Raw genomic sequence first — 15,773 nt, 5'->3', positions numbered from 1 at the left:
TCATCTTCCAGAGGCCCCGTTGCCCCTACTTGATTGCCCACAGTGATATATGCTGTCAGGAGGCCTTCCTCCGTCTCTGTGGTATGCACGGTCTGCTCCCTGTCTCCGGGGCTCATATCTGGACCCTTCCCCCGCTCGGTTCCACCCCCCTCTGGATGCTGTTTGCTACTGGCGGGAGGTGTGCTGTGGCCAGGGTCCCTGCCTCCCCCCTTTGGCATTCTAGTAGGGACCACAGCAATACCGGCTTGGGCCCTATGTGACTGTTAGTGACCCTGGCACATTTGGGTCCTCCTCACGGTCACTCTCTCCTTGGGATTCAGACCTGAGCCCACAAAGGCTGGGCTGGAGGAAATGCTGAACGGCTGTCCCAGACTCTGGCTCAGAATCGCTCCGTTCTCCCCAAAGACGGGTTCTGTTTCAGGCCCAGCCCTCCTGCCTGGCTGGATTCTCCCTCAGGATCCAGGGGGCTCCTCAGTCCCTCTAGTCCCTGAAGTGTGCTCGGAGCATAGCGGGTGTACCCTTTTGCCTGAAGCTAGAACCTGCCCCCCCCCACCCCCGGCACACATGGGGCAAAGGGCCTCACAGGGCACCTGGTGCATAGTAGGTGCTCACTAAACGCCGACACTCTTTACAGCTTGTGTGTACACACACACACACATGCACAGAGTAGGTGCTCAATACGCATTCACTCTTTACCCCTAGTGTGTGCACACACATGCACACACACGTAGGCACAGACCTACATGAGGTGTAAGTACCACCAACACGAACCCCTTTCCTCTGCTAGATGCCAGCCACGCATGGAGGCTGAAGGAAGAAGGGGTGGGGAGACAGGAAGTTATGGGGGTTCCGGATGGAAGAAGCAGCTGGGAAAGAAGGAAGCATGGCCAGCGGGGAGCCAGGAGCGCGGTGGAGGCGCTTGGTCACGCCCCGTGCACTCTGCTCAGAGAAAGACAGCCGTGGGACTGGAGACCAGGGCAGGGTCCTAGAGGGAAAGTGGCGGCTTTCTGAGCCAGGAGAGATGCTTTCGTCGGGAAGAACCCATCAGAGACACCGTCCAGGCCAAGGAAGCATCGAGCAGGGGCTCAGCCCTGCTGGGCCTCCCTGAGGATGAGGACAGGAGGGGCTCCTTCGGAAGGGGTGAGTGCTGGAGGGAAGAAGGAAAGCTGATGATGGATGGTTGCAATAAGAGCCTGAAAAGGCCCCAGAGAAAGGCCTTTGGCACAATCTAGAAGCACAGCCGAGGCAGGGGAGCGGCTCTGGTTTAGAGCCGTGGCCAGGCCAGGAAACGCAGGGGTGGGGGGGAGGGGCGCTGCTTTGGGCGAAGGAGCCTCCCACTCACTTCCCGGACGCCCCCCCACCCCACCCCTACCTGCGTGAGCAGGGAAGCTGTTGGGATTCCAGGACAAAGCCTTCTTGTGCAACGGCTTTTCTTGAATGAATCAGGTGGAAAATAAGAAGGTGTAGGTGGCATAGCGTCGGAGGGCTGGCTTTAGGGTCCCTAGATACGGTTTCATATTTTGGTTCTGCCACTACCTAGCGAGGTGGCTTTGGACACAGTATTTGACCTTTCTGGCCTCTGGGAGATTAGATATTGCTTTTTAGTTGTTCTGAATCATCTATAATGTCTAGCATGACATACGAACCAGACTAATGGATTCACTCCTTCCTTCCTTCCTTCCTTCCTTCCTTCCCTCATCGATCCCCTGTCACATCTGACCAACTCACTCCCATGTCCACCGTCCTACCAACTCCCCACATTTACGCTTTAAATCCCTGAAGCTGGACCTGCCTGGAACCCATTGTCCCACAGTCACCCTGTTCCCTGGTCACATCACCACCTGCGGCTTCCAGAATGTACCCTGGTCTTGTGAGCATCTGTAGATACAGCCCCTGTCTGGAAGGCGCCCACTCCAGCCTTCCTCCCCTCCCCAGGCAGAGCCTATCTGGCCCCTTCTTGGCTCTTGAAGCCCCTACACTGGGGCCTCTATTGACAGTTATCAGGACTGGCGTGCCTCCCCCTGTAGCCTGGGGGCTCCCAGGAGGACCGAGCTTCGGTTCCTGGCTTCTCTTTCTATCCCCAGCCCCTGAAACAGTGCCTGACACAGAGTGGGAGCTGAGAAAAAATGTTCGAGGCCTGAAGGAAAAAAGGAACTATGCCACAAGGCGTGTGTTAGGGGTTGAACTGTATCCCCCGCCTCCCCCCCAAAAGATATGTTAAAGTTTGTTATGAGCTGAATTGTGCCCCAAAATGTGCATGTTGGAGCCCCAATCCCAGCACCACAGAAGGCGACTGTCTTTGGAGACAGGGATGATTTAAGGGATGATTCAATTCAAATGAGGCCTTAGGGTGTGTCTGAATCCAATCGACTGGTGTCCTTCTAAGAGATAAGGACGCACAAGAGTGACCCACTGGGAAGGGAAAGGGTGTGCCAAGGAAAGACCATGTGAGGACACGGGCCCTATGCCAATCTGACTGGTGTCCTTGTATGAACAGGAAATTTGGGCAGGGACACGCACTCAGGGAGAACACCATGTGAGGGTGAAGAGTGGGACTTGAACTTCCAGCCTCCGGACATGGGAGACAACACAGGTCTGTGGTTTTGGGCCCCTCACCCCCGTTTGTGGTACCAGGAAACGGACACAGTGTGGATATGAAAGGTAGCTACTCTGTCACCAGTTTACCAAAGCAAGAGGTTTTCTGCCTATGGCAGCACAGAGCTGTGGTGTCAATGCCAAATTTTTGGAGACAGCTCCCCGGGACCTCCTCTGCCTCCCTCCTGGCTCTTATCAACCATGGCCTCCTCTTGTGTACACACACACACACACACACACACACACACACGCGCGCGCGCGTGGGTGCCTCATTGCTCAGTGCTGCCCCCAGCTGGCGAGCCCCGAGAACCAACTCTGCCAGCCGATGGGCTCAGCAAATCCGGTTTGCGCACTGCTGAGTTATCTGCCCGAGGTTTGGGCTGGCTCCCTGAAATCCCGGGAAATCTCCAGGAAACCTGGGCCCCCGCCACCCCCAGCCCTCAGCAGGTCCCGAGGGCCCCCGGATGCCACATTTGTGAACCTTCCTGGTATTTCCCAATTCGCCCATCCACAGCTGGCTTCCATTCTTTACCTTTGCGGTTACCTGTCCAATTACACACCTGTTCACACTCAGCTCCCAGTAAGGAGAGAGTGAGGGGAGAGGAGAGGACCGAGCCCAGGCCTCCAGGAAGCTGCGGGAGAGGAGCCGGCTGGGGGCGAGGGTGAGCTCCCTGCTCTGTGCACGGGTAGCTGGGAAGCACCATCCCCGCTAGGCCGGCCCCCGGCAAGCAGGGCCAGGAGCAGAAGCAGACCCCGGAGGGAAGCAGGCATCTCAGCGATTTCTGGACCGGGCTCCGTGACCTTCAGTGAGCCCCCAGGTCACCTGGGGGCTCGTGAATGTGCAGATCGCGATGCAGAAGGCCGGGGTAGGGCCCAGACGCTGCAAGGCTGACCAGCAATGCGGATGCCCGAGCTGCTGGTCCGGGGACCACACTCCGAGTTCTTCGGTGCCCGCCCGGGGCTGGGGTTTCACTGCCTCCCTGCTGAGTGGGCACCCAGGCCTACGCTTGATCACCTCGGCTGACGGAGAGCCAGGACCCGCAGGGCAGGCTGCTCTGCCTTGGGACACCTTTGTCCACCCTTCCCAATCGCGAACGCCTCCCTACAGCTTTGTGGGCTGCCCTCGGTGTCCTGTCGGGGCCCTCGCAGTATGTGAGCCTTTCCCACATCAGCCCTTCTCGCCCCAGGCTCGCCCTCGCCAGGTTTTCTGGAGCCGGGCTTGTCAGCAGGGGTGGGGCTCAGGCAGTCTCCACACTTTGAACCCCCCATCTGCCCAGCAAGCAGGGGTCTTGCCCTTTCCCGGTGGCGCTCGCGTCCATGACCCCATCGTCCCCCGGGGTCCCTCAGAGTATAGGCGCCCTCCAGGAATCCCCGTACTGGGAGAAAGTAGAGGGGCCCAGTCTGTATTCAGCTCTGTGGCTCCTCCACACTAGGACCTGCTGTCCCTCCCTGAGCCCTTGGTCATGGTCGAGGTCAAACCCACCCTGCCCGCCCCGCCTGTGTGTTTCACAGGGCAAACAGCTAATGGTGTATCTGCATCATCGACACCGGCACTGACAGATGTCCCCGTTCCGGGGGGGGGGGGGTGGGTTTCCAGCTGAGGAAACCTGGCCGCTGCCCCCACTGGGCCCCAGGAACTTCTCAGGGGCCGCAGGGGCTGTGCCCCGAGAAAGCGTTTAGCTCAAAGTGCCAGTGCACAGGCAAGCAGGAAGGAGGATGGAGAAAGGAGAGGAGAGGAGGGGAGGGGAGGGGAGGAGGGGCAGAGAGAGGGAGACAGAGAGTCCCAAGCAGGCTCCATGCTGATAGTGCAGAGCCCCATGTGGGACTCGAACCCACGAACCGTGAGATCATGACCTGAGCCAAAGTCGGACGCTTAGCCGACTGAACGACCCAGGCGCCCCTACGTGTAATTCCTGTAAAACGGGAGCATCACTGCCTCTTCTAGGTGCCTTTCTCAGCTGCACACGTTGTCCACTCCTCCCTGTGACCTCATGTATGTGTAGCTGCTGAAATCCTATACAACCTTTAGGAACTGTTCCACATATCTCTTCCTCCAGGAAGCTCTCCTTGATAACCTCAACCGGAAGAGGTTTTCACTCCTGCCTTTGCCATATGTGACATCTGTACACGGAGTGTCAGGAAGCACGTTTTGGCTCAGGCTCTGGGGGAAAATGTGGATTAAGGGTGTAAGCCGTTTTCTTTTATTTTTTAAGTGTATTTATTTATTTTGAGAACGAGCAGGTGAGGGGCAGAGGGGGTGGGAGGACAGAGGACTGTCTGACTTGGAAAGTCAGAGACTTTCCAAATGCTGCCTCTGCCTTGTTCTTTCTCACCCCCCCCCCCCCGGGACATAATGAAAAGGCCGATTCCCAAACCCAGTTAATTTGTTCTGTGTCCAGAGAAAAGTAAGAAACCGTGGCGACCAGTTCTCAGCATCTCCTGAATCAGTCAAATGAGAAATAGACTGGGAGCAGCCACCTGGGAGGGCAGCGGAATCTCCAAGAAGACGACCACCACGAAGTTTGTGCGGTGGGAGGCGGAGGTCAAGCCGCCCACCTCGGTCCCAGGCTGCCCCACATCGTGGGTCTCTCTGGGACAGACAGAAAGACGGGATGTCTGCACGCTGCCCCCAGAGGGCGGCATTCCACACCCATTCCCTCATTTCACTTGGAAGTGGCCCCAGGAAGTATTATTATTGTCTCCATATCACAGATGAGGAAACTGAGGCCCAACTGTTTACCCGTGGCCAAGGAGCAGCCTCCTGCGGAGAGGTGGAGCCAGGTCCCCCAAATGTGCCTTTCCATTGTGACCCCATTTAACGTTCTTCAGCCGGACGCGGGCCAAGGCTTAAAGCCCTTCACCCAGTGGCTCTCCTTGGACATCCTGTGTCCTTCCGGTAGCCCCTGTGACCTCGGATGGGCCACGCGGCTCATATCCCTTTTGGCCCGTAGGTGCCAGCTTGGCTCAATAATCTTTAACTTACCTCCCACGAACGTGGTGTCTTTAGGACCTCGTCAGAATTCCTCGGGGCCAGGGATGGTGTCAGGCCCCCTGGACGGGAGAGAAAGGGACCGCAGAGGGAGGGACGGGATTTGGACAGGAGCCCAGGCTGGTACACGAGGGGCGGGGACTTGAACCCAGGCACGTGCCATCTGGCTGGCTTTCTCTCCCCTGCCGCTGGCGGAGTGAAGCAGGGGGGAGTCCCAGAAGCCGACTCACAGCTGCAGGTAACGTAAAAACAACCGAGGTTTGAGGTGCAGCACCTAATCCGCGGACTCATCAATGCAAAGAAGCCGTGCTTTGCCACCGACTTCGTCGAGTCCAGGGTATCTGCATGATACAGAGGGTCCCGGGTGGGCCTGGGATTCACGTGGGAGCAGAGGGGTGAGCGGGCCACTAAGTCCCCGGTCAACGTGACCGCCTGCCCGCACCCTCTCTGGCCACTGAGGTGCGGCGTCCACGTGGAGCCCCCAGCTGCCCTTGGCTCCTTGCAGGACAGGCCTCCACCTGCCGTTCTTAGGAAAGGCTAATTTTGCCCCCAGCATCTCAGGTGACTGCAAGAGGCCAAACCAGGGACTCGGTGATTTACCGGCCAGATGCTTAAGGCAACAGGTGTCCCCAGCTGTAAGAAGCAGCTACCCTACACCTGGGTGTTTTGCAAAAGGAGTGGCTCATTGGGGCTCCTCGGTGGCTCAGTCGGTTAAGCGTCTGACTTCGGCTCAGGTCACGATCTCGCGGTTCGTGTGCGGAGCCTGCCTGGAATTCTCTTTCTCTCTCTCTCTCTCTCTCTCTCTCTCTCAATCTCTCTCTCTCTCTCTCTCTCTCTCTCTCTCCCCCCTTCTCTCTCTGCCCCTCCCCCACTCGTGCTCTCGCTCTCAAAATAAATAAACTCTAAAAAAAAAGAAGTGTGCTCACTTATTTGCTTTAGGATGGAATTTCACGAATGACGTTTAGCGTCTGTTTAGCACCGACGGTCATTACCTCCATGTTAGGGTTGTGAGTCTAGGAGGACTGACTGACTCTTGTTCTAGGGCTTTCTTTCCATCAACAGGGCTCTGACACCAGGGAGCAAGACTTCCAAAGTACTTGGATTGGATGTGATTTTCAATAACCCTATTTGCTGCTCATAAATACAACTTGTAGGAGGATGAGATCAGTCCCAAATATTAGATTACACATTCTACTCTCTTCTGCTGTGTTAACTTCTCCATATCCTGGTAAGAGCCTGTCAGGGGTTCAGCCCTCGATAGCATTCCTATTAGAGGCAGGAGCCAGGAGGCTTATTCTCTCAATCGCTAGAATTTTAGTAAAGTCTCAAAGATAAATAAGTAAACAAATAAATAAGTCCTTTCCTTTCCCTAAATTTTCTCAGTGTTCTCCCACCAACCAGACTCTGTTAGCTTTATTTTGCATTCATTCACTTATGGTTAAAAGACTCTGTCCTGTTCTGGGGCATTCCCAGTCCAGTTGGGGGTCGGGGCCACGGCATATGCCTAAGCATAACAGACATCCATGCCGTGATAGCAAAAGCACAACGACAATGGAAAGCAGAAGGAGATCTGGGAGCATGGAACAGAGACACCTAATCCATGCTGGGTTTATCAGGGAAGGCTTCCTGGAGGCAGTGGCATCTGAGTTAGAGGAGAGGTAGGTGAAGGAAAGGAAAGAAGTCCAGGCAGCAGAGTAAGGCTGGAGACCTGAGAACACTGTGTACTCGAAGGACTTGTTTGGTGAGATGGCCCTTAAGGCACACAGTGACAGTGGGGACAGTTGAACTTTAACCATCAGCCAGGAGTCCTGGGGCTCCAGGAACCACCGGGAAATTTTCAGCAGGGGAGATATTCTCATGTTACCTCTTACTTCCTCCAGGTATGAGTCACAGCTGTTATTAAACAATTACTGGCATAGTTTGATAGTTAACGTTTCCCCTGGGCAAATAGAACTATAATCTCCACGAGGGCAGAGACTAATTCTCTAGACGCACGGTTCTCTAGACCTAGAACAGTGCCCGGTCATAGTGGATGCCTAGAAAATGGGGAGAGGCAGTGACAAGATCTGTGAGCCATTTGAGACAAATCACCCTGGCAGTAAATTCAGGAAAGCCAGAAGGTCTGTCGGGGGGGGGGGGGAGGACCAGTTAGAGTGTCATCGCTGGGTGACAAAAGCTCGTGGTCTGAAGGAGGTGGCCAAGGTGGGAGGGAGGGGACGCAGAGCTGAGAAAAGCCGAGGGGGTAAGTCAGGAGGAGTAGAGAATCCCTCTAATGGGGTTCGAGGCCCAGGCCCGACTCTCAGTTCTTCTGAGTTGGTCTGGGGTGGTGCAGGGGGGGCGGTGATTCTCAACAGGCCCTGGAGGGGACCCTCATGTGCAGCCAGGATGGAGAACCAGTGGAGGGGAGCGGAGAGGTTCTGACTCCAAGGCTTCTGGCTTTGGGAGAGAGAACCCAGGAGGGAAGAGAATGTTCAGAAGAGTCAGCATCGATAAGGGGGTCATAAGATAATATTCATCCGATTTGAGGTACGTGAATTAAGAAAGATGTCAACTGGTTCTTGCTTGTTTAAGGAATGACGGTGAGGTCCACAGAAAACAGCTGGACGTTTATTCTTTTTTTTTTTTTTTTTTTAATTTTTTTTTTTCAACGTTTATTTATTTTTGGGACAGAGAGAGACAGAGCATGAACGGGGGAGGGGCAGAGAGAGAGGGAGACACAGAATCAAACAGGCTCCAGGCTCTGAGCCATCAGCCCAGAGCCCGACGCGGGGCTCGAACTCACGGACCGCGAGATCGTGACCTGGCTGAAGTCGGACGCTTAACCGACTGCGCCACCCAGGCGCCCCCAGCTGGACGTTTATTCTGGTCAGGAGTTGGAGAACACAAGGCAGCGATCTCTTGCTTCTCAATGAGAATGATTCTGTGCGACGGGGGTCGGCGGGGGGGGGGGGGGCCCTTTGGAAATTCTGTCGGCAAGGCGCTTTGTTTTCGGGCTGGGCACCAGGTGACGCGCAAGGCGGGTGGCGGGAGTGTGGGCCTGCGGAATATCGCAGAGCGAGCCACTTAGCAGGTGCTGAGGGTGGAAAGCCAGCCTTCCCTCTGTCGTCTCTTCTTCCAGGTTTCTGCTCCGCACCACGGCCCCATGTACTCACTTTGTTTCACAGCACATTTCTTAATGGGCCCTGGCAGCACTGAGGCAGCCTTCATATTCCATTTGTTCCTTGGATAATGAGCTGAGCCTCCGAGCCACCGGAGAAAGCCCTGATGCTTATTACACACACCGCCATGGGCCGTCTGCTCCCCGAAACCTCCGGTCGGACGTTGCACCAAAACCATCTGAGCCCCTCGCACCCAGGCAAGGGGCCCTTGGAGACTGATAGAAATCTATCTTTACCTTGGCCAGAAAGGCCTTTGGTCAGCAGAATTAATTTTGTTTGCACAGTGGAGTGGAACACATCTGAGCTCCTCTGGGGGAGCCCCAGGGAGCGCTTCCTGGGGGCTCCCAGACATTGGACTCGTCGGCTGTAATTAAGCTCACTGGTGTCCAGTTCACTGCTTGCACACAGGGCACAATCTGCCTTATTGTTTCCCCGCCTTCCCGCTCAGAGACAACTGAGGATGGGGCCGTTGTGAATTCTAACGAAGCCTCAAGGAGTCATTTGGGCTCGACGCATTCGGTGTGGCGCGGGCAGAACCCCCACAGCCGGGATGATTCTGTCTGGCTCCCCCACCCCCCCCCCCCACAAAGGTCTGGACACCAAGGCTGTTATTTTCCATCTGGAGTCCTGGGAATTGGGTTGTTATTGCCGAAGACAAAAGAATGGGTTTCTACGATGATCACCGGGGAGAACAATGGACCAGAGAGAAACCCTAGACGTCTCCAGAAAGGTAGGCAGTGGGTATCCCGGCAGTGTGTAATCGGAATGCGAAACGTCTCTGCCAACTACTTGGGAACCTCTTGGGGTGGGTGGAGCATCCCCGAGCACGTCTCTGCCAGACATTCAGTCGACCTGGGAGGGCAGGAAGGACCACTTAGCCTTCAGGATTCGGGAGAAAAAGCCCTTATCCTTCAAGGGTCTCCGTGACACCGAATCAGTGAGGATGTCTAGCCACAAACTTCCAGAATAAAGTCAGTCCAGTTCAAATAAAATTGTTGAGGACCTATTGGTGCCGGGTGGGGGTGGGTGGTGGGGACAGGGAAGCGTGCCCTCGGTCGTGCAGTCACTGACACCAACAGTCCTAGACCGAGCTCTGGCTGCATACCAGTCATTGCACTGGTCCAAAGATGGACGACATGGTTCCTGCCCGCCAGGTACCCTCCTATCGGGGCAGGTAGACAGAGCTCCCAGACAGAGCCACAGAGTGAGGGACACCGTCCCAGCCGTTGTGAGAGAGACACCAGAAAATGTGTGAAAGAAACCCAAAAGACACGGGAATCGCTTCTCGGCGAAGAAACCAGGGAAGGCTGGAGAGAGGAGGAGTCTGGACTTGAACCAGGCACTTGACCAAGCTTCTCTTCTCCGTCCAGTCAGCGGTAGCAAGAGGTGATACGTTCACGGCATCCGCCACGTTCTGGGAGCTGTTTCAAGAGCTTTACGCATATTAGTTCATTTAGTCCCCACAACAGCCCTTTGAAGTTTTCGCTATTATTATCCCTATGTTACAGATGAGGGATCTGAGGCACCAAGAAGTTTACTAACCTCCCCCGAGACTACTGCGCTCATAAGCGACCGAGCCGGGATTTGGTCCTAGGAAGACTGGCTTCAGACAACATCGGTATAGTTCCGTAGATTTCTTTCTGGTTGAACAAGCCTACCCATAAAAGGTGTTTCTCTAGTACTTTGATTTCGTCGATACTAATTCACGCTATAAAAAGTGATACAGCCTTACGGAAAATGTGACTAAAGGTCCCCCACCGTGCCAGCCCCCCAGGGTGCGTCACGTGGCGTTGGCCAGCGGGGGCTGGACTCCGGCCTGCCTTCCCCTCACCACGCTCCGTGCCGCTGGGCTGTCCAGAGGGGCGTCCTTCCCTAACTCACGCGAAAGGATCTTAGGGGCTGTCTGGGGCCATGACAGAAGGAAAATGAAACCCACAGAAGGGATGGGCTACACGTGGGAGGTAAGACCAGGCTGGAGACAGAACAGCAAATGCCTGCTTCACCGCACTGGCCACAGTTGTCCTTAGTTGTTCCGAAGGGAAAAGCAGGGATTAATGACAAAATTAGCTGCATTATATATTCTTGATGTGTCGTGGATATTCACGGCCAGGGTAACTGGTGCGTCAGTCAACCCCACCTACGCCTCCTTCTGGAGTTTGGATTCAGTCGTGCCGTGTGAATCCTCTGCAGATGTGGCTACAGGTAGATCTCTTCAGGGGCTGGTTCTTCCCGATAGCTGGAGTCAAGGTCATGGTGTCCAGAGCAGGTGAAACCGCCGGGCAGCCCTCTTCCAGAATTCTGCCTGGGGTGCCGCCCCAATAGAGTCGATGCTTCCCTGTTTAGTATCTTTCCTCTTTTCCTTCCATAGGCGTGTTTACACAGTGATTTTGCTTTGCATATCGCGTTTTTCGCTTGACAGATGCTAAACATTTTCCATAATGCCACCTAATTTCCTCACCTGTCGTTTGTAAGCATAACTGTAGAACATCCCACCGCGCGGCGCTCTGTGGCATGATTGGTAATTATCAAATAGTCTACTTCGTGGAGAAGTGCCAACGATGAGGGAAATGTTGAGCCGGGGGCGTGCTGAACGGAGGTAGTTGGACGTGCCCCGCGAGCACGATGGTTCTGGGGCTGGTTAGGGAGTCAGTGTCTTCCCCACGTTCTCTAGTCCAAGAAGTGACCCGGTAACAGATGGTTAAGAAATCCCCGGGATACAATGTCCGTCTTTGGCTCTTCTGCCACAAACGGTCCGTCATTTAGGAAATCATCCCAGGGACTGGGGAGGCACTGGGGGGTGGAGGCCCTCACCGCAACTGAAGCAGCAAAGGAGGCATTTTCTTTCTTTCTTTTTAAAGTTTATTTATTTATTTTGAGACAGAGACAGAGAGAGCAAGTGGGGGAGAGAGAGAGAGAGAGAGAGAGAGAGAGGAGAGAGACAATCCCAAGCAGGTTCCGAGCTATCAGCTCGGAGTCTGATGTGGGGCTCAAACTCACGAACGGTGACATCATGACCTGCGTTGGAATCAAGAGTCGGACACTGAACCGACTGAGCCACCCAGGCGCCCTGCAAAGGAAGCATTTTCTGAAGAAAGGGACTGCTCCCACTTGCACAGTGGCTTTCCTCTCCAGCAGGTGGGAGCAGTGTGCAGAGGTCTCTGTGACTGTCCCCACCTTCATGGGGACCTGAGGGAGGGGGACATACATATAGCGGGTCCTCTCAGGGTGGGTAAGTGCACCCTCCAAAGAAGGATGCTGTGCCATTTTCCATACAATGAGCTTGCTTTGTGAACTTGGTTCCCTTGGCTCAAAGTCCACATGAGCAGAAGGGGAAGGAATTTTCTAGAAATTAAGTCTTCTTTGGGGCACCTGGGTAGTTCAGTCGGTGAAGCATCCGCCTTTGGCTCAGGTCATGGTCTCATGGTTTGTGGGTTCGAGCCCCGCGTCGGGCTCTGCGCTGATCGAAGATCCTGCTTCGGATTCTCTCTCTCCCTCCCTCTGCCCCTCCTCCCCCCAAAATAAAAAAAAAAAAACTTAAAAAAAAGAAATGCAGACTCAAGACCCACCCAGACCTACTGAACCAGAATCTGCATTTTAACAGGATCCCAGGGGATTCCCAGGTACAGGGAGATCTGAGGATCCACGTTCTGTGGCACTTTGTTGTGTGTGTGTGTGTGTGTGTGTGTGTGTGTGTGTGGTCTCCTTACCCTCCCCTGGAATCTGGGAGGGGCAGGGTCAAAGCTTTGTTTGTGTGTGAATGAAGTGCATGGTAGGCACTTGGGAAATTAAAAAAAAAAATTTTTTTAATGTTTCTTTATTATTGAGAGACAGAAAATAAGCAGGGGAGGCACAGAGAGAGGGGGAAACACAGAATCCGAAGCAGACCCCAGGCTCTGAGCCATCAGCACAGAGCCCGATGCGGGGCTCCAACCCATGAGACGTGAGATCATGACCTGAGCCGAAGTCGCACGCTTAACGGACCGAGCCACCCAGGCGCTCCAGGACTTGGGAAGTCTTTAAAGAATAAGGTCATTCGTTACATCCCTTCATGGATAGAACTGATGTTCCTAATTCTTTCCTTCTAGTCTCTCGACCTGAGGAACTCAACGGCCTTTTCTTCTCTCCTCTCCCCAACCACAGGCACACAGCCCCACACACTCACGGGCACACATACCTTCTCGCCAATGCCCCTCAGAGGAAGCTGAGTTGAGCCCCTCGGCAGGGGAGCTGAGCTGGGGGCCTGAGAACCTGTGAGGCTGAGGAGGGCAAGCCGTGAGCTGGTCTGTCCTGGGCCGGGGCACGTCAGGACAGCCAAGCAGCAGCCCAGCAGGGTGGGCGCCACCAGCCTGGCCCAGAAGCTTCCCCGCGGGGTGCACAGCTGTGGGACAGCCTCAGGCTGACTCCAGCCCTTCCTGGGCCCGCTCTACTTAGCTCTACTCAGAAATGTCATCCGGCCCCTCTCTCCTTCCATCCTGCTGTGTTCCAGGCTCACTGCCTCCCCTCGCAACCCCACCCCCTCCTGATTCAGCCCTGCCCTCCACCTCCCACACATTTCCCAGCACTACCCAGAGAAAGCCTTTTAAACAAGATGTCGTTAGGCCACTCCCCCACTTAAAACTCGGCGGCAGCCCATTACCCTCAGCGAAAAGCACATGTCCAGCCCAGCACTTTAGACTAATACGCTCACCAAGCACCATCCAAGTGCTTTTACATATATTACCATAGATTCACTCTTTAACCCCCGCGACCACCTCCTTGCAGTTGGTACTATCATCATCCCCATTTTATAGGTGAGGAAACTAAGGCAGGGTGAGTTGGGACTCACTTGCCCCCTCGCAGCTAATTAAGGGCAGATCCAAGTTCAAACCCAGAGTGGGGGACGTCTCAGCACACACTGGTGGGACTCAAGGTGCAGCCCAGACCAGTGGCAGCAGCATTATCTGGGAGCTTGTTAGAAATGCGAAGGCTGAGGTCCCTGCCTCGGACCTGCTGGACCAGGGTGTGCATTTCAATAAGCGTCCCAGGGACCAGTGTGTGCGGGGAAATCTGAGAAGCACGGTTCTATCACCCTCCCTGGAGCCCCGGCGCCTTATTCCTCCGACTCGACCCAGTACCTGGCGGTCCCAAGCCCCCTGCTGATCCAGCTCTGAGGCATCTGGTTCCCACACTGCCCTGGGTCTGAGCCTTGCCCGTCCCCCCGTGAAGTCCTTGTTGATCTCTACACTCCATGCGCATTCCTACTCACCAGCCCGGGGGAGCATGATTGCTCTGCCTTTTTTCTTTTCCTTCTGACATTTCCCTCTTTGATTTATGGCCCCGTCAGCAGCAGGGGTGAGGAGAGGCCTCCCAGCAGAGCTGGCTGGTGCCCTTTGTCACTCCCGCCCCAGCGTCTGCCCAGGAGGGTGGCGGTTCTGGCCCCGCAGCCTGTGGGCAGAGCCCTGCAGGGAGCAGGTGGCAGAAAGAGCTGATGGGGCTGATCCCTGCCTCCGGGTGACTTCCCTCCTTTGCCCTTCCATTTCCTCCTTATCCACTGGAGATAAGGTACGAGCCATAAGGGCCGCCATGAAGAGAGGAAATACTCCGTGTCAAGGGAACGGAGTATTTCGACAGTTGTCTTTGATGGAATTCCGGGTAGTCAGAACTAGAAAGTCCGTACGACATCATGAATGGACAGAGAAACTGAGGCTCAGAGACTCTGTGTTCTGTGCAAGGTCACACAGCCAGCGGTGAGCAGAACCGAGGCCGCACGTCCCTTCTCTGCTGATGCATGACGGTGGCCCTATTCTTTGCACAGGAAAATGGAGCTGGGTGGCGCCTCAGGGCAAAAGGATGTGGATTCCAAGGGCCAAAGACAAGCAGGTCGTGTCCGTGGATTAACTGTTGGCCCTGGAGGAGAGCACAGCAAAGATGGCCAGTGGGGCCCCCTGCCAGCCACTGCTGGGCCCTGGACTTCCCGAGAGAATGGGCTGGAGCTGGGGTCCTTCTGCTGCTATTGGAGGAGTGCACGGAGAGCAAGTGAGGTCCCCGAGTCTCTGGCACACGCGGGCGGACGGACCCGCCCCTCCCCAGCCTCTGCCAGGGACACAAACACAGACACACAGACAACACGCAAACCTGGACAGATTCAAACCCACACAGGGGACACACGCACAACACACAATTAGGCCTTTCTGCGGGGCCGTTAGGCCCCACAGACCAGAGTTGGCTGGTGCACGCACGTACCTGTGCACAGCTCCGCCCAGATGTATGCACACACATCGCTCTGGCCCGCGGGGGAGGGAGCGGGTGCACGAGTGAGCACTGAGTCTTGGCTCGAGCAGGTGCGGAGGGGGGGGGGTCCCCTCAACCCAAATGGGCAGCCAGAGAGGAGGGCACAGGCCTCGGGTTAGCTGAGCACAGCGGTCCTGCGCGGGGGTGGTGAGCGTTGCCATGGAGATGAGAGCCAGAGATGCAGCTTGGGAGACAGGTTCTGTGTGGGCGGCAGAATGCCACAGATCCACAGATCCCGGGGAGGGAGGGCGAGCATCGGAGGTGCTGGGCTGGGAGGTGGGCTCCTGGGGTTGGACGGGTGGGGGGGAGGGGGCTGAGGTGCTCCAGATGGCAGGACCAGCTGCCTGTGTTGCAGACTGGGCATGAGGCGATGAGCTTGTTAGCTGGTCTCCAAAGCCAGACTATGGGGTCCGTGGCTCCAGGGTGCCACCCCACCCTGGTCCTATTCCCTCAAGGCAGTGGTGCTGAGTCCACCACCGGGGCAAAGCCCACAGCAAGGGTGTGGGCTTGGAAGCAAAGGGGAGTAAGTGACAATGCAAGGCAGTGAGGGGCTGGCTGGCTCCCCTTCCTCTGTCACCCTCTCTCCTGATGGCCACCGGGCTGGAAATCACACAGGGTGGGGAGTCAGATAATAAGTCAGGGTACAGTCCTTGCCAACCAACTCTGAGAGTGAGCCACCTACCCGACGTTTCTGAACCTTAGTCTTCACCTCTGTGAGATGGGATGGAGAACACTGGACCTCACCCCCCGCCCACCTCCAG

General features: G+C 55.7%; 2 long non-coding RNA genes across 2 annotated transcripts; both read left to right on the top strand.

Moving 5' to 3' along the window:
• The first annotated feature begins 899 nt into the window (after positions 1–899).
• LOC123581616 lies at positions 900–6,373 on the top strand. Its single transcript, XR_006703865.1, has 3 exons — positions 900–1,140; positions 2,498–2,593; positions 4,995–6,373. It is a non-coding gene; the product is annotated as an uncharacterized LOC123581616 (long non-coding RNA).
• A 1,186-nt stretch (positions 6,374–7,559) lies between these two features.
• LOC123579788 lies at positions 7,560–10,423 on the top strand. The gene is made up of 3 exons (XR_006702954.1): positions 7,560–7,704; positions 9,191–9,472; positions 10,251–10,423. It is a non-coding gene; the product is annotated as an uncharacterized LOC123579788 (long non-coding RNA).
• The last annotated feature ends 5,350 nt before the right edge of the window (positions 10,424–15,773 follow it).

Source organism: Leopardus geoffroyi, chromosome A3 (genome assembly GCF_018350155.1).
Source record: "Leopardus geoffroyi isolate Oge1 chromosome A3, O.geoffroyi_Oge1_pat1.0, whole genome shotgun sequence".
NCBI classification, from domain to species: Eukaryota; Metazoa; Chordata; class Mammalia; order Carnivora; family Felidae; genus Leopardus; species Leopardus geoffroyi.
This window is presented reverse-complemented; position numbering and strand designations above follow the sequence as displayed.